The sequence below is a fragment of the Galleria mellonella genome, unplaced genomic scaffold (genome assembly GCF_026898425.1).
Source record: "Galleria mellonella isolate WM207_F2 unplaced genomic scaffold, CSIRO_AGI_GalMel_v1 utg93, whole genome shotgun sequence".
NCBI classification, from domain to species: Eukaryota; Metazoa; Arthropoda; class Insecta; order Lepidoptera; family Pyralidae; genus Galleria; species Galleria mellonella.
Window position 1 is genome coordinate 6,088,935 of NW_026442176.1, and position 15,397 is coordinate 6,104,331.

Consider the following 15,397-nt stretch of genomic DNA (forward strand, 5'->3'; position numbering starts at 1 on the left):
CCCACTTGCCAAGCGTGGCAACTACTAAATATAGGTATAGCTCAGTTATATTTACCTACCATATGAAAGGGCTTAGTTACTTACAAACATAACACAAATATTTCAGTACAATATCCTCACATATTATTCGATAAACTTAAAAGAAAAACACAAGTTTTCGATAAATAAGAAGTAAAAATATATTTTTAGTTCAATGACGTTAGATTAATACATTAGAAATCAAATCAAAGGTGATTTATTTAACTTCTAAATATTATTTTTAGACTGAAGTGAACTGAGATTGTAAATATAGTTATATTTCGAGCTCCCTGCTGAATTCCAGGTGTTATTTTTTATACAACTTAGAATGGCAAACAAGCTGACGGTCCAGCTGATAGAAAGTGATAACCGTTGCCTATAGACATGGCCAGTACCATGGACATAACAGCGTATACTGTTTCGTCCATGATACTTCCCATGCGTTACCATTCCTGAGGACTCAGGTGTTATTCCTCTGTACCCTGTAAATTCACCCTTCAAACCGAAACACAGCCATGCAAACACTACTGCTTCACGGTTGAAACACGAATGGGACAGAGCAATCGACTTTTGTACAAAGTCTCCCTCTAGTAAATCTTCCTACAACGAATACATGCTAGTTCCAGAGATAAACTTTTTAAATGACTTTTAAAGAGAAACAAAGAGAAATATATATATATATATATATATATATATATATATATATATATATATATATATATTACAATTTATAGGGTTTATTCCCATGCTGGTCCCGTATCCATCATGTCATGGCTGCATTGTTTTTTTGGGTAGCAATTTCTACTCGTACTTATTCCTCAGACAGAAAGTTGAAATGAAACTTAGATTTTTTGATAAGCGTTCAAAAACCCTCTTCTGATACCTTGGTTTGTAAATAGTAGTAAAATTAAGTAATTAATTTTAATGAACAGATCTGAGGGCCTACCATGAAGTATTTTCCAAAATTTCGGGGACGAACGAAACAGAAATTTGATGTTAAAATTACATAATACATGCTGTTTAAAATTATTAAAAATATTAAAAGATCGTTCCTTTGGACTATTAGAATAGGATTTATGATGAACGAAATGTTAAGCTCCATTTATTGGGAGCGATTTCGGTACGAACAAAAACACGAAATTGAGCCCGAAATTTCGGAATTTCATTTCATGGTAGACCACCTGGTAACTCATCAATCAATGGTAATCCATCAAGAATTTTTGCATATTTCATAAAAAAAAACATTCACCAAACTGTATTGTGTGTGAACAAGTTGAAGATGTGCAGCGTATATTGATGGAATGTGATAGGAACCGAAGGGAAAGGGAAACATTTTTAAAATCATTTAACATTAATAAATTTGATGTGGGTATAGTTCAGAGCATAATGCATGCTCTAAATGTCAAACTTGCCTTGTGCTTAAGTGAATTAGCAAGTAGAATTATTTAGTTGTAGCAGTAGATAACGTGTTTAGATATTATGGGATTGGCATATTTAAAAAATCCCAAATTAAACGCAGATAGAAAAAAAAAACAGAATTGTTAATAATGCTAATTTTCCATTCTTGTTTACATGGCTGTATTTCGGTTTGAAGGGTGCGATATGGCAGTGAATTTACAGGGTGAATTTACACTTTCCATCAAAGGGCCGTCAGATTATTTGCCATTCTAAGTTGCATAAAAAAAATTCAAATAGGACATATTGCTATAGTGGTCATGTCCATTTACATGTACCCTCAGCAGGTGGTCAACACTGAACTTGCGTATTTAAAATAATAACGCAACTGTTTCCATACACATACCTAAATAATAGAAAGTAGGTACACACGTGCAACAATTTCTAATGTTAACGAGTTAAAACATATAACTGGCGCTTTCGAAACTTTGTTTGTTAATTGTAAATTTGTTCTGAGGCGTAATTCTGTGTTAATTTTAAGCTCAAACATTGTAATTCGCGTACTTATTCTACTATTTACGAACGAACAATCAGGAAAATTAGTTGATGAAAAATGAAAGGGAAATGCTACCGTGTGAACGACCTTTGTTTAAATTATCTACATGGGAATGTAAAACAGAAATGAGCTTTAAGACCTATGTCAAATAAATTATGTAACACAATTAAATGAGTATATATTAAATTGTAAATGCCTAAATGGTTGCGTACAACGCGGTTTCAGGGATGATTTTTTCTCTCGAACACACAAGTTATAGAATGAGCTCACTGCCGAGGTTTTCCCAAGAGAAATTGTTCAATATGATGCCCACAGCCACCGTACGGCTCGCCATCGACAGGGAGTTCATCCTCATGTCCTACAGCCTCAATGGTCCTGTACTGCGCGGTTTTAGAGATGTTTCCTCCCACGAACACTCAGGTTGTGGAATGAGCTCACTGCCAAGATTTTCCCAAGAGACTGCAGCTTGGGGTTCTTTAAACGGGGAATAAAGAGGTTTCTTCAGGGTGGGCAACGCGCGCGTAATATCTCTGGTATTGCAGGCGTTCATAGGCTACGGTAACCGCTTACCATCAGGTGGGCCGTATGCTTGTTTGCTACCTCAGTGGTATAAAAAAGAATTTGCCAGATCTAGCTAAAAAGGGCTATAATAAATATATCACGGGATGGCAATACTCGCATTTGTCTATATCATACCTGTAAGATTTTAGCAAAATAAAGAATAGATGCAGAAACATTCAGACCATATCATATTTTATCATCGTCATCGTATCAGCATGTAACTGTCCACTGCTGAACTTAAGCCTCCCCTTGGGGGGTTATGCCAGTAGTTGCCACACTTGCCACCAGAGGAAGACTTTGTACAAAAGTCGATTGCTTTGGTACCTCTGTCCCATTAGTGTTTCAACCGTGAAGCAGTTTTGTTTGCATGGCTTTGTTTCGGTTTGAGGGATGGGATATGGCGTGAATTTACTGAGTACAGAGGAATAACACCCGAGTCCTCAGGAATGGCAACGCATGGGGGGTATTATGGGCGAAACAGTACTCTGTTATGTCCACGGTACTCATCATGTATTAAGTCGACGGTTACCACTTTTTATCAGGTGGGCCATCAGCTTGTTTTTCATTCTAAGTTGCATTAAAAATAAAATATTTAAACCACCATCGAGCAGGGAGTCAGTGGCTCAGAACTGTTCCTTATGGCAGTCTATGGGGTAGGTTTGTGTTCAACATTGGACAATAAATGACTGGTAAATTGATAATGATGCAACACATATACGAGGTGCCCAAGCAATCGTTACAAATTAGTGATAATGATGCAAACATATACGAGTTATTAGTTTCTATTAATCTCAGTTGTATAAATGTGGAAAAAGAAAAAATATCTTAATAAATATCTTAGGCAGCACTAATTGAAAGATTTATGTACCCGATGTATATTTGGAACCATCTCTAAAAATAATATTTTACTCCGAACATAAGAAGTGCTTTTTCCTTCTTTTGTCTATTAATATAAAAAAAAAAGTTCAGGTGTAACCGGGTGCGACCTAATCAGACTGTCCATTTGGCCCGCTTTTCTGCTGTCCGTAGCAAATTTTGTTCGTTTGGTCGAAGAAATCCGGTCGGAGTTTACGGTTTCTTATTACAAAAGTTAGCATTGCAGATAGTTACGCTACTTTTAGTCGTATTGTGGCACTTTTTTAATAACTAATACTGGCAACATAGAACAGAAATAAACTAAGTGTCTAATGGAATTATTTTATGATTATATTATTTAAGTTCTTTTCTTTCTTAAATTGAGTAATAATTTCAATTTTTTTTTCCGAATAATTAATGTAAAAATTTAGCGAAATGCTCTATCAATTTTATATATTCCTGAGGACTCGGGTGTTATTCCTCTGTACCCTATAAATAATAAAATTATTTATATTTTAATATATTAGGGCAAATTACATACATGCAAATATAATTAATTCATATATATGTTTTCCCTGTCCCGTTTCTTTATATCCATTGAGAGGCATTTTTTCACGACATGGTCGTCATGATTTTTTTTTATTAAACTTGTTTTAATTAAAATTTAACTCTACTTGTAACAGATGCATGTACAATTATGTATACAATATGCGTATTTAAATTATAGTTTTGAAAGGAAATAAACGAAGCAGATGTGGCCGAGTGGTTAAGGCGACTGACTAGAAATCAGTTTCCCTCTGGGAGCGTAGGTTCGAATCCTACCATCTGCGTCCCTTTTTGTAAAACATTTGAACGTTTTAAAATTTTATTAATATAATAAAATGGTGAGGAGACAATGTCTGTTATGTAAAACCATTAAGGCGCTATAAGGTAGTTATCGTATCAGCCCTTACTTTGTCCACTGCCGAAGATAAGCTTTCCCCATAGACGGCTATAAGGGATTGTCCTGAGCCATCTTTTCCCTGTTTCCTTGCAATGCACTTGATCTAGTGTCGTCATTTCATCTAGTGGGGCATCGTTCTACTCTACTTTTACCCGTACGCCACTCAGGAACTTTTCTTTACCATCGATTTTTGGTTCTTACAGCTATGTGATCAATGATGACGCCCATTACTATTTCAGTTTGCATTTTTATATTTTCAATCTTTGGATTATGTCAGCCATTTTGCTTCTTTCGCGGATATCCTCATTTCGAATTCTGTCTTGCAAAAAAACTCCGAGCATAGCTCTTTCCGTAACTCCTGTGCAATTTGGATCTTTTGCAGACAGGCAACCGCGTAGGCCCATATTTCGTTCCGTAGATCATCATTGACAACACACACTGCGTCATAAGCAAACAAATGTTACTGTCACTTATGGGCCGGAGCATCTGGATTTTTTTTTATACAACTTAGAATGGCAAACAAGCTTACGGTCCACCTGATGGAAAGTGGTAACCGTCGCCTATAGACATAAGCAGTACCATGGACATAATAGAGTATACTGTTTCGCCCATGATACCCTCCATGCGTTGCCATTCCTGAGGACTCAGGTGTTATTCCTCTGTACCCAGTAACTTCACGCCATATCCCACCCTTCAAACCGAAATACAGCCATGCAAACACAACTGCTTTACGGTAGAAACACGAATGGGACAGAGGTACCCAAGCAATCGACTTTTGTACAAAGTCTCCCTCTGGTTACCATACCAGCTTGAACCTTTCGACTCGTTGCAATCACGAGCTATGAGGATTTCTTGTAATTGTTTATGTCTAGAATAAGTTTACTATTGTAATCTTTTGGAGGAAACAATAAAGAGTATCTGTCTATATATTTTTCAACCAACTTCATAAAGATTCAAAGGTTCTCAATTTTGTTGCTTATTTCATGTTTATTACGTCATAACTCCATCAATTCTAGATTTGGAAAATTCTTTATCTGAAAGAAGATTATCTTTAGAGATTGGTCTCATAGAATTTATAACAAAATCAGTGCAGCAGTTTAGTTTTTATATCTTTTTTTTTTAGAACACAGGGGGCAAACGAGCATCCGGCTTACCCGGTGGTAAGTGACTACCGCCGCCCATGATCACCCACAACATCAGCGGCATTGGAGTGGTGCTGCCAGCCTTTTAAAAGAGAATATGCTCTTTTCTTGAAGGTTATATTGTCGTATCGGTCCGGAAATACTGCTGCTGGAAGTTGATTCCAAAGAATGGTTGTGCGTGGAAGAAAGTGCCTTGAAAAACGCACGGTGGAAGACCGTCGCTCGTCAAAATAACTAGTTTGTTTAGACGCAATCTTAAATTAATATTAATAATAATAATAACACGTAATATTCCCAGTATTGTATATTATTATTTTGCTTCATATAAAAATATTATATGAGTAGTATGGTGTCAATGAATGAAATTAAATTTTTACCTCGACAGTTGATCAAGTCGTTGCGTCATCTATGACTATCCATGTCCTTAGTCGTCTCACTAGGCCGTTGCGTCATCTATGTTCATTTTGTCAGCGGTATTAATTAAATTGCTTTCTCGTATCAATAATCGAGTACCAATAACAATATTAATCATAAATTGATTAGCATTTCCCGCGGCATTCTATAAAATTAACTCGTTAACGTCGAAATACGCGATATAATTATAGCGGTTGTTAATGAAACACGAGTTAATATATAATTTGATTCGATTAATGCGTTGTAAGTACTTATACCGACGATAGAGGTTTACAAATATTCAACACCAGGACCGGACTTAGGGGATATATATATTATTATATATATATATATAGGGGGGATTGCCCATTGCAATGCATTTTACCGTTTCGGGCACAAGGGCAAAATGTATTCAATACGAGTTAACATGGTTATTCATTAAACATGACGGCAAATATTAATTTTTGCCCGCAGAGGCAAAGTAAATAGATAACTGTTGTAGATCTGTTATCAAATTTCTAAACACTCTCATCTCAGCCATTATCTGTCCAATGTTGAACATAGGCCTCCCTCATAGATTTGCCATAAGGAACGCTCCTGCATACACTGACTACCTGCATTGCATTTGAGGTCGTCACTCCATCTAGTGGGAGGGGGGGTCGTTCTACACTACGTTTGCCCATACAGGGCCGCTACTCAAGAATCTTTTTTCCCCATCGGTAGTCGGTTCTTCGAGGTACGTGACCGGCCCATTGTCACCTCAGTTTACTTATTGTTCATACTTATACTTATAATGCAACTTAGAATGGCAAACAAGCTGACGTCTCACCTGATGGGTATTGGTAACCGTCGCCTACAGACATGACCAGTACCATGGACCTAACAGAGTATACTGTTTCGCCCATGACACCCCTCATGTGTTGCCATTACTGAGGATCCGATGTTATTTCTCTGTTCCCTGTAAATTCACTGCCATATGCCATAAATACAGCCATACAACTGCTTCACGGTAGAAACACGAATGAGACAGAGGTGCCCAAGTAAACGACTTTTGTATAAAGTCTTCCATCTTCTACATAATCTCTAATATAAAAAAAAAATTGTAACTAATCGATGTATATACACGGAAGGTATTAAAGAAAACTAAGGGGTTTTTTATAAAATCAATAGCTAATGTTATAACAATATTTTTTATAAATTTTGTCTGTGTTTTTTTTATTCAACTTAGAATGGCAAACAAGCTGACGGCCCACCTGATGGAAAGTAGTAACCATCGCCTATAGACATGAGCAGTACCATGGACATAACAGAGTATACTGTTTCGCCCATGATACCCCCCATGCGTTGCCATTCCTGAGGACTCGGATATTATTCCTCTGTACCCAGTAAATTCAAGCCATATCCCACCCTTCAAACCGAAACACAGCCATGCAAACACAACTGCTTCACGGTAGAAACACGAATGGGACAAGGTACCCAAGCAATCGACTTTAGTACAAAGTCTCCCTCTGTCTAGATATATAAATACTTTTTATTGTTTCTTTCAAAAGATTGCAATAGTAAACTTATTATAAATACAAACAATTACAAGAAATAATCACAATGAGGAAACAATGGGCGACCTTATCGCTAAGAGCGATCTTCCTTCCATCTTCCAGACAACCTTTGGATGGAGAGGAGTAATTATAAACAATTTGGTGGGAGGCACGATGAAAAATTTTGTCAATTCTAAATATGCCAAATTGTATGTGATTTTCACAATTGTATTTCTGAAGGTCTAACTTAAAATTTGGTCTATGTTTCATATTGATATGTCATTTAAAACTGGTCTATTCAATTGATTTTCCACTTTTAGTTTCAGGTTTTCACTTCGATTTTCCAGAATGAAGAAGAAAATCTAAATCGGTTTGCAACTGACGGAGTTATGAGGTAACATTATAAAAAAAGTTGCCGTGTGGTCCCGGCATAGAATAAGCCACCCCTTCTTTTCCCGTGGGTGTCGTAAGAGGCGACTTAGGGAGGGCGAGGGATGGGCAGTAGCGTCCTTCTTAAAACATCTCCAAAGCCTAACTGCGGTTGCCAATCCGTCTGCCAAGCGTGGCAACTACTGGCAAAACCCTAGGGGGAGGCTTATATGCAACAGTGACAGACAGTTTATGGTTGAAATAATAATAATAATAACAAAAAAATACAACCGCATTTAGAATCTTTTTTTAGAAGTCGGTTGTAAAACTGTTTTATCCGATCCGTGGATAAAACCGCGAGATATAGTTAGTTTATTAAAAAATAGATTAATTTCCTTTCAACTCGTACTCCGTTGACGAATGTGATAGAATCAATTCATACAGATTACTTTGAACTCAAAACCGACGAGGCCGCTAAAATGGCGCAGTCAAACAATGAACTGAAATTCGGCTGTCGCTGCGCGAAACAAATGAATTGTATGTATGTAAATGAATGTGTGATTAGCGAACGAGCGGTGATCGAATTACGGGTAACGAGGGCGCGCTGATTGTGACCAACAACGATGCAAGCTCGCCCACTGAAGCATGCGGCTGTAGCATTATTTAGAGCAGCGATTCCTAAAGTGGGTTCCGCAGCACCTGGAGGTCCCGTAAAGCAACCAGGGTACCGTGAAATAATTTATACCGTGAAACAATTTCGTTCTTCACATTAAATCGTTGTTTATTGGTATTATACTATAAAATCTATAAGTATGTATGTATATTTATATTTTTTTTAATGGATGATAATGGAATAGTAACCCCACCCGCGCTATCGGTATACACCGGCGGGGCACCAGTGAGGGGTAATAGGTGAGGATGAAGCAGATCAGTTACCCATTGTGACGAATTCAACAAGAATTGTTCACGATGGTTTCCAGGGGTACCACTTGGAGGTCGACCTGATAAAGGCATATTGCTAACAATGTAACTGTCAAACTCCATTGCTAACGATCCCTTCCCCCCTGTATATTTATATTTGTATGTATATTTTATGATATATATTTGTATATTTATGTAATATTTGTTTAATGTATTCATGTATATATATTTATATAAACATAATGTGCGGTAGTTTTGCATTGTATGTGTTGTGATTTGTAAGTCAATATAGATACGTACTACAACAATTTTCAAATTTTCACCACATAATTATATTTCTGTTTTGCCAAAGGTTGACTGGGAGGGAATGACATATAGTATTAAGTCCGTCTTTTATACCAGACATTTTTTTGTAATGTAAATCAATAAAAAATAAATAAGTATAAAATAAAATAAGAAATTAAAAATTAAAAGAAACTATAAAGTGTATTATACTTTTAAAATATTTTTAATAAAAGCTTCTGTTTTTTATTTAAATAATAATAATTTTGTCGACCAAATTTAATAAAATAACCGAAGCGTGTATGACAAGATTGATGAATGTGGAAGAAGCGAAAGAGGTTTGTTTGAATCGAAGCATTTGGCGTTCCATTGTTTCTGCCTACCCTAATGGGAGACAGGCGTGACAGATATGTATGTATGTATGTAAAATAAAAGGTATTTGGTGGGCGTTCTGTTACCTTAAATGTTTAGGAACCCCTGATTTAAACCTTTAAATGTATGCTGTTTGTATACAGTTCATGTCTATAGGCGATGGTTACCATTTCCCATAAGATGGGTCGACAGCTTGTGAGGTTATGTCTTCTGAAATTCTGTCTTTGAATGTTTCAAATTCCTTATCGAGAAATTTAAATAATGATTGTCATTTAAAATAGCAAACGGGGTAATGATCCACCTGATTGAAAGTGGTAATTGTGTTTGGTCGGGGTAATCCATGAATTAAGTCATACGTTAAGGGATGGTGAGGGGGACGAAGTATGACAATTTACTGGGTACAGAGTAATAACTGACTAACTGAGTCTTCAGTAATGGCAACGCATGGGGGGTATCATGGGCGAAACAGTATACTCTGTTATGCCCATGGGCTGCTCATGTCTATAGGCGACGGTTACCACTTTCCATCAAGTGGGCCGTCAGCTTGTGTGCCATTCTAAGTAGTATAAAAAAAAATAAAAAAAAAGATGGGAGGAGACATCAGTTTCTCGGCGTCACATTTCAAAGAAAATGTCTGCAGGGAGCTCATTCCATAACCTGAGCGTTCGTGAGATAAAACATCTCTAAAACCGTGCTGTACGCGACCATTTAGGCTGTAGGGTATGGGAGTTAATTTCGTGTCGATGACGTGCTGTAGAAAGAGCTATGGTAGAAAGTGTCACTGTTTGTTATGTGATGTTTATGCGTTGCCATTCCTCAGGATTGTGGTTTTATGCTTCTGCACTATATAGTTTCACTGCCATATTTTTCAAACCGAAACACAGCCATGGAAGCAATACCTTCATGCTACTTCTTGGCAGAAACACGAGTGGGGCAGAAGTACTCGAGCTGGTAAGTTTATACAAGGGTTTGTTGTGGTTATGTTATTCTATTTTCTCATTTAAATAATGTATCACGTTTATTAAAATATTATCTAGCCTGCGAAATTGTTCATATTACCTCGTATTATGCTCGCTTAACCTTGGCTAGATATTTATAATTATTATTTTAAAATCCGCAAGCCAAGGTTGAAACGCTTTCAATGCTTTCAAACGAATAAACATATTACTGGAAAATAGAAACATAATTTGCTTAATTTTTTTTTGCGCTTGACGTGGCCTTCTAATGTTGTTTCCATATCCCCGCAAATACAATGGTTTGCTTTTCTTATTTTGGTAAAAAATATTAACTGAAATAAAAAAAAAATATATTATCTTCAAGGTTTCGCTCTAATTAAACATTTAAGATATTAGGGAGGTAGCTTTTTCTTATATGACGTATCTAATTATTTCTTTTTTTTATAAAAATAATTAAAAATAATTCCTTTGAATTTTACAATATATAGAGAATTTATAAACCTGTATCATCATCATCTCAGCCATTATCTGTCCACTGCTGACTATACCCTCCCTATAGACTGCCATAAGGAATGGTCCTGAGCAACCGGCTGACTCCCTGCAATACACTTGAAGTCGTCACTCCATCTAGTAGAGGGCAATTCTACACGGCGTTTGCCCGGTACGGAGTCGCCATTCAAGAACCTTTCTTCCACATCGGTTGTCAGTTCTTCGAGATGTGTGACCAGTATTTTGTATTTCAGCTTGTTTATTCTTCGAGCTATGTCGATTAGTTTGGTTCTTTGACGGATATCCTCATTTCGGATTCTGTCATGCAAAGAAACTCCAAGTAGTACCCTTTATTTTAAATTACCTGAGAGAGCCTGATGAGCAATTTGAAGCTTTTGTATACGGGCAACTGTGTAGGAGCATGTTTCGGTTCCATAAGTTATCACTGGCAACACGCACTGGTTACAGACCTTCGTCTTCAAATTTGAGGTATTCTGAAAGTGAATATGTGGCGTAGTTTCTTGAATGCTGTCCATAATCCTGCATAAACCTGAGAAGTTGAAACTAATAAAATGTTAATATAGGATTATTTTTAGTTTTTTTTTTTACATAAATAGTGATTGTACGTATATTGGATAATGTTATATTCAGAAATTTAAATTTAGTTTTTTGTTTTTGTAACTCAATCAACTAAATTAAAAAAAAGTTCGCAGTTGGTAGGATTCGAACCTACGCTCCAAGATGGAAACTGATTTCTAGTCAGTCGCCTTAACCACTCGGCCACAACTGCCGTGAAGGAGTTTTCACAAAAACATGAAATATAAATATTTAAAGATATTACGTAAAGAATAATTAATTATACTAGTATAACATATGCTAATATCTTGTATTGTAGCGATTTAAAATCCGGTTCAAGGCCTTGAGAATCTGGGGCAGTCTTAAAGCGGAATAAGTATATTGCCATAGCTGTTCACAATAGGTCAGGCCGTATGCTTGATTATTGTAATAATATTTTTTTCAATATTGTTTGATTAAACATTAATAAAGATGTTACTAATTAATAAAGTATATTGTAGACCCTGTCGGGCACAGCAATTAGAAGCGAGGAGGGTGACGTTTTTTAAATTTTCATAAAGATTTCAATAATTAAATAATTCTATTTCAATTTCATCAATTTAATTAAATTATAATTAAAATTCAAATTAATTTAATTATTTTAACGTTTTTTTTTTAATTTTCCTGCAATTTATTTTTAATGTTATTTCAATATTATTTTTTTATATTTCGTTTAGAAATATTGTATTCATACTAGGTCAGGCGCTGCGAGTGTCTATGCTAACACGACGGCTTGTTAATGACCTTGGTGGTATATAGTACAGTGGCTCATAGTTTGAAAATTACTAGTTCGATCTCTGTTCAAAAATATTATCGTATTTATTAGCCTCGAGAAGATAAATAGATAGAATAGAATAGAAAACGTTTATTGCCAGGAAAATACATATACAAGAATTATCCCATACTAGGCAAAAGGAACCGGCTCAGCTGATGCTGTGAGTGTTCCAGCACGATGTGTACAGTTCTCTTAACAAAATGCAACAAAAATGAAGGGTACCATTATAATTGTCTTACAAGAATTATTTCTTGGATAATATACTAAATAAAAAAGGAAAGAAGTTATCATTTGTGCATACATTTGGAACATAGATAGATAGATAAATTCTTTATTTGCATCAAGAGATACACAAAATTTTACCAGAGGGAGACTTTGTATAAAGGTCGTTAGCTTGGATACCTTTGTCCTATTTGTGTTTTTACCATGAAACAGTTTTGTTTACATGGCTGTGTTTTGGTTTAAATGGTGGGATATGGCAGTGAATTTACAGGGTACAGAGGAATAACATCGCATGGGGGTATCATGGGCAAAACAGTATACTCTGTTATGTCCATGGTACTGCTTGTAGGGACTGGTCTGCTAATGTTTGCTTGTTTATTTCACATTGAATTATATATATATATATATATATATATATATATATATATATATATATATATATATATATATATATATATATATATGTATGCCGTATAGGTTAAACACGTCGATCAAAATTATATAGTTAATATTATATATACATTTATTTATACACATGTTTCACAAAAACCATGTGGTCCTGACATAGAATGGGCCACCCCTTCTTTTCCCGTAGGTATCATAACGCCTCTTAGACGCCTCTAAGAGCGTCCCTCTTAAAACATCTCTAAAGCCTAACTGCGGTTGTCAACCCGCCTGCCAAATAATATTACATGAAAGCATCTTGTTAAATTACATTTGTTTTTTTAATTTTATTAATTTAATTTAACGAGATAATACCGTCAGTTTCTTGGAAATACTGCTACACAGTTCTTATCATCTACATTTCATTTTTAGTTATTCTTGTAGATAGTTTTTGTTAAAATTGGCTTGAATTATTTGAAAGTGTTTTATTTGTACATTTTAAAACTGTTTTTTTTTTTTATTTCTATATTTTATAGTTTCAAACAATTAATCAATCAGTTTTTAGTTATGATTGCAATCTTCGTTTTATCGTGGCACCTTTTTTAGGGGAACAAAATATATTTGTGTAAAAGGTAAGTATATGAAAGCATATTCTATTTACCAATTTAACCTTATAGAGATGCGTTGACAGCGAATTGACGTTCACATTGTACGTACAGCTGATTCAGTTTCAAATGAAACAATGTATCAATAGTCGGCGAGGGTAATCTATTAATAATCCACTAAATATGCTCAAATTATACAAGAAGATTTATTTATCACGATCGTGCATACACCCGTTAGAATATTCCGCGCCATTATCGGAGTGGGGACTTAATGAGTCCTTTTGAAGACGCCTCCTTTGTTTGAGTTCTGAGCAGACGTCAAAATTAACTGCTGGTAATTATCAATAAACGCCCCCACGAATTACGACTGGTTACTGAAATTCTGTTGAGTTCGCTGGCGAGTTGAGATAGGACGGGAGGAACGGTGCAGCGGTAATTTGCGATTTAATTATGATCTATTTTTTACGTTTGTAACGATTTTTATTTTTTTTTCTTTTTTTTTCCATAGACAATATTATAGCAGATATCCGATTTTTTTATCCTCATACACTATTTATTACATATATTTATTAAAAAAAAAAAACAAAGGAAAGTAGATTTTATAATTTTTTAATTAGGCACCACTGTCTTTTAATTGTTAATTAAGTTCTAAAGTATGCAAATGCTTGCAAGAGTCCAATATAAAGCAATTTAAACAGTGAAGTTGTTGTGACACAATTTGAAATCCCATTTTTTTTAATGACAATAGATTCTTTGGTAATTGCATTACAAATAGGTGGTAGAAACATAGTAAGATGCTATTGCTAATATGCCGGGAGGCATGTGCTCAGCAGTGGACAATTAAATGCTAATATAATAATGTATATAATATAGTATAATTATATATATAATTATGTTTATATCATCATTATTATCCCTATAGACTTAAAGCCATAAGCCTTAAGAAACGGTTCTGAGCCACCTGCATATTTATGTATGTATATGTGTATATTCTACCGTGAAGCAGTTGTGTTTGCATAGCTGTGCTTCGGTTTGAAGCGTGGGATATGGCAGTGAATTTACATACATGGTACAGAGGAATAACATCTGAGTCCTCAGTAATGGCAACGCATGGGGGGTATCATGGGCGAAACAGTATACTCTGTTATGTTCATGGTACTGCTCATGTCTATAGGCGACGGTTACCACTTTCCATCAGGTGGGCCGTCAGCTTGTTTGCCACTCTAAGTTGTATAAAAAAAAAATAATGTAATTAGTTATGTATGAATTTAAGTTTTGTTTTTAAATTGTCATAATATTATTAATTGTATAAATATAATATTGCACACCGCTCTACTCGTTGATATTGACACTCCTTTTCACTTTGGGTTCGCTGGAAGAGACTTTTTGCAGAGTTAAGCTCTCCTTTGTATATTTGCTTTCTACTGTCAGATTTCTGTATCTATTAATGTGGACAATATCATATAAGAACTCTTATGTATGTTTATATTTGTATGTAGTTTATTATTATATATATTTGTATATGTAAGTAATATTTGTTTATTGTACTTATGTAAATATATTTATATGTTTGTATTATTCAGTAGTTTTGCTTTTAAGCAAAAGTATCACTGAGCTGTAGCCTTTTTGGGTCACTGCGACACACTTGGTGAAAACATATCTCCAATATTCATTTTTTGTTTTATATGTTGTTTTATATTTGAAAAAATGTAAATAATCAAATTGTATCATTTTATTCATTAATTTACGTGTGTTAAATGGCTCAAATAAAGTGTTTATCTATCTATCTATCTAGTTCTCCACTGTATATATTATACAATTTGTGGTTCAATAAAGTTTACAGATGTATCCAACGTCTGTAAACTTTAATAAATATTTATCTACAACAATTTACCAGAGGGAGAGTTAGTACAAAAGTCGTTTGCTTGGGCACCTCTGTCTCATTCGTTTTTCTACCGTGAAGCAGTTGTGTTTACATGGTTGTTTTTCGGATTGAAGGGTGGGATATG

General features: G+C 35.1%; 2 non-coding genes across 2 annotated transcripts; one reads left to right on the forward strand and one right to left on the reverse strand.

Moving 5' to 3' along the window:
• The first annotated feature begins 4,133 nt into the window (after positions 1–4,133).
• On the forward strand, positions 4,134–4,215 carry Trnas-aga (transfer RNA serine (anticodon AGA)). The gene has a single exon. It is a non-coding gene; the product is annotated as a tRNA-Ser (tRNA).
• Positions 4,216–11,495: 7,280 nt separating this feature from the next.
• Positions 11,496–11,577, reverse strand: Trnas-aga (transfer RNA serine (anticodon AGA)). The gene has a single exon. It is a non-coding gene; the product is annotated as a tRNA-Ser (tRNA).
• Between the last annotated feature and the right edge of the window lie 3,820 nt (positions 11,578–15,397).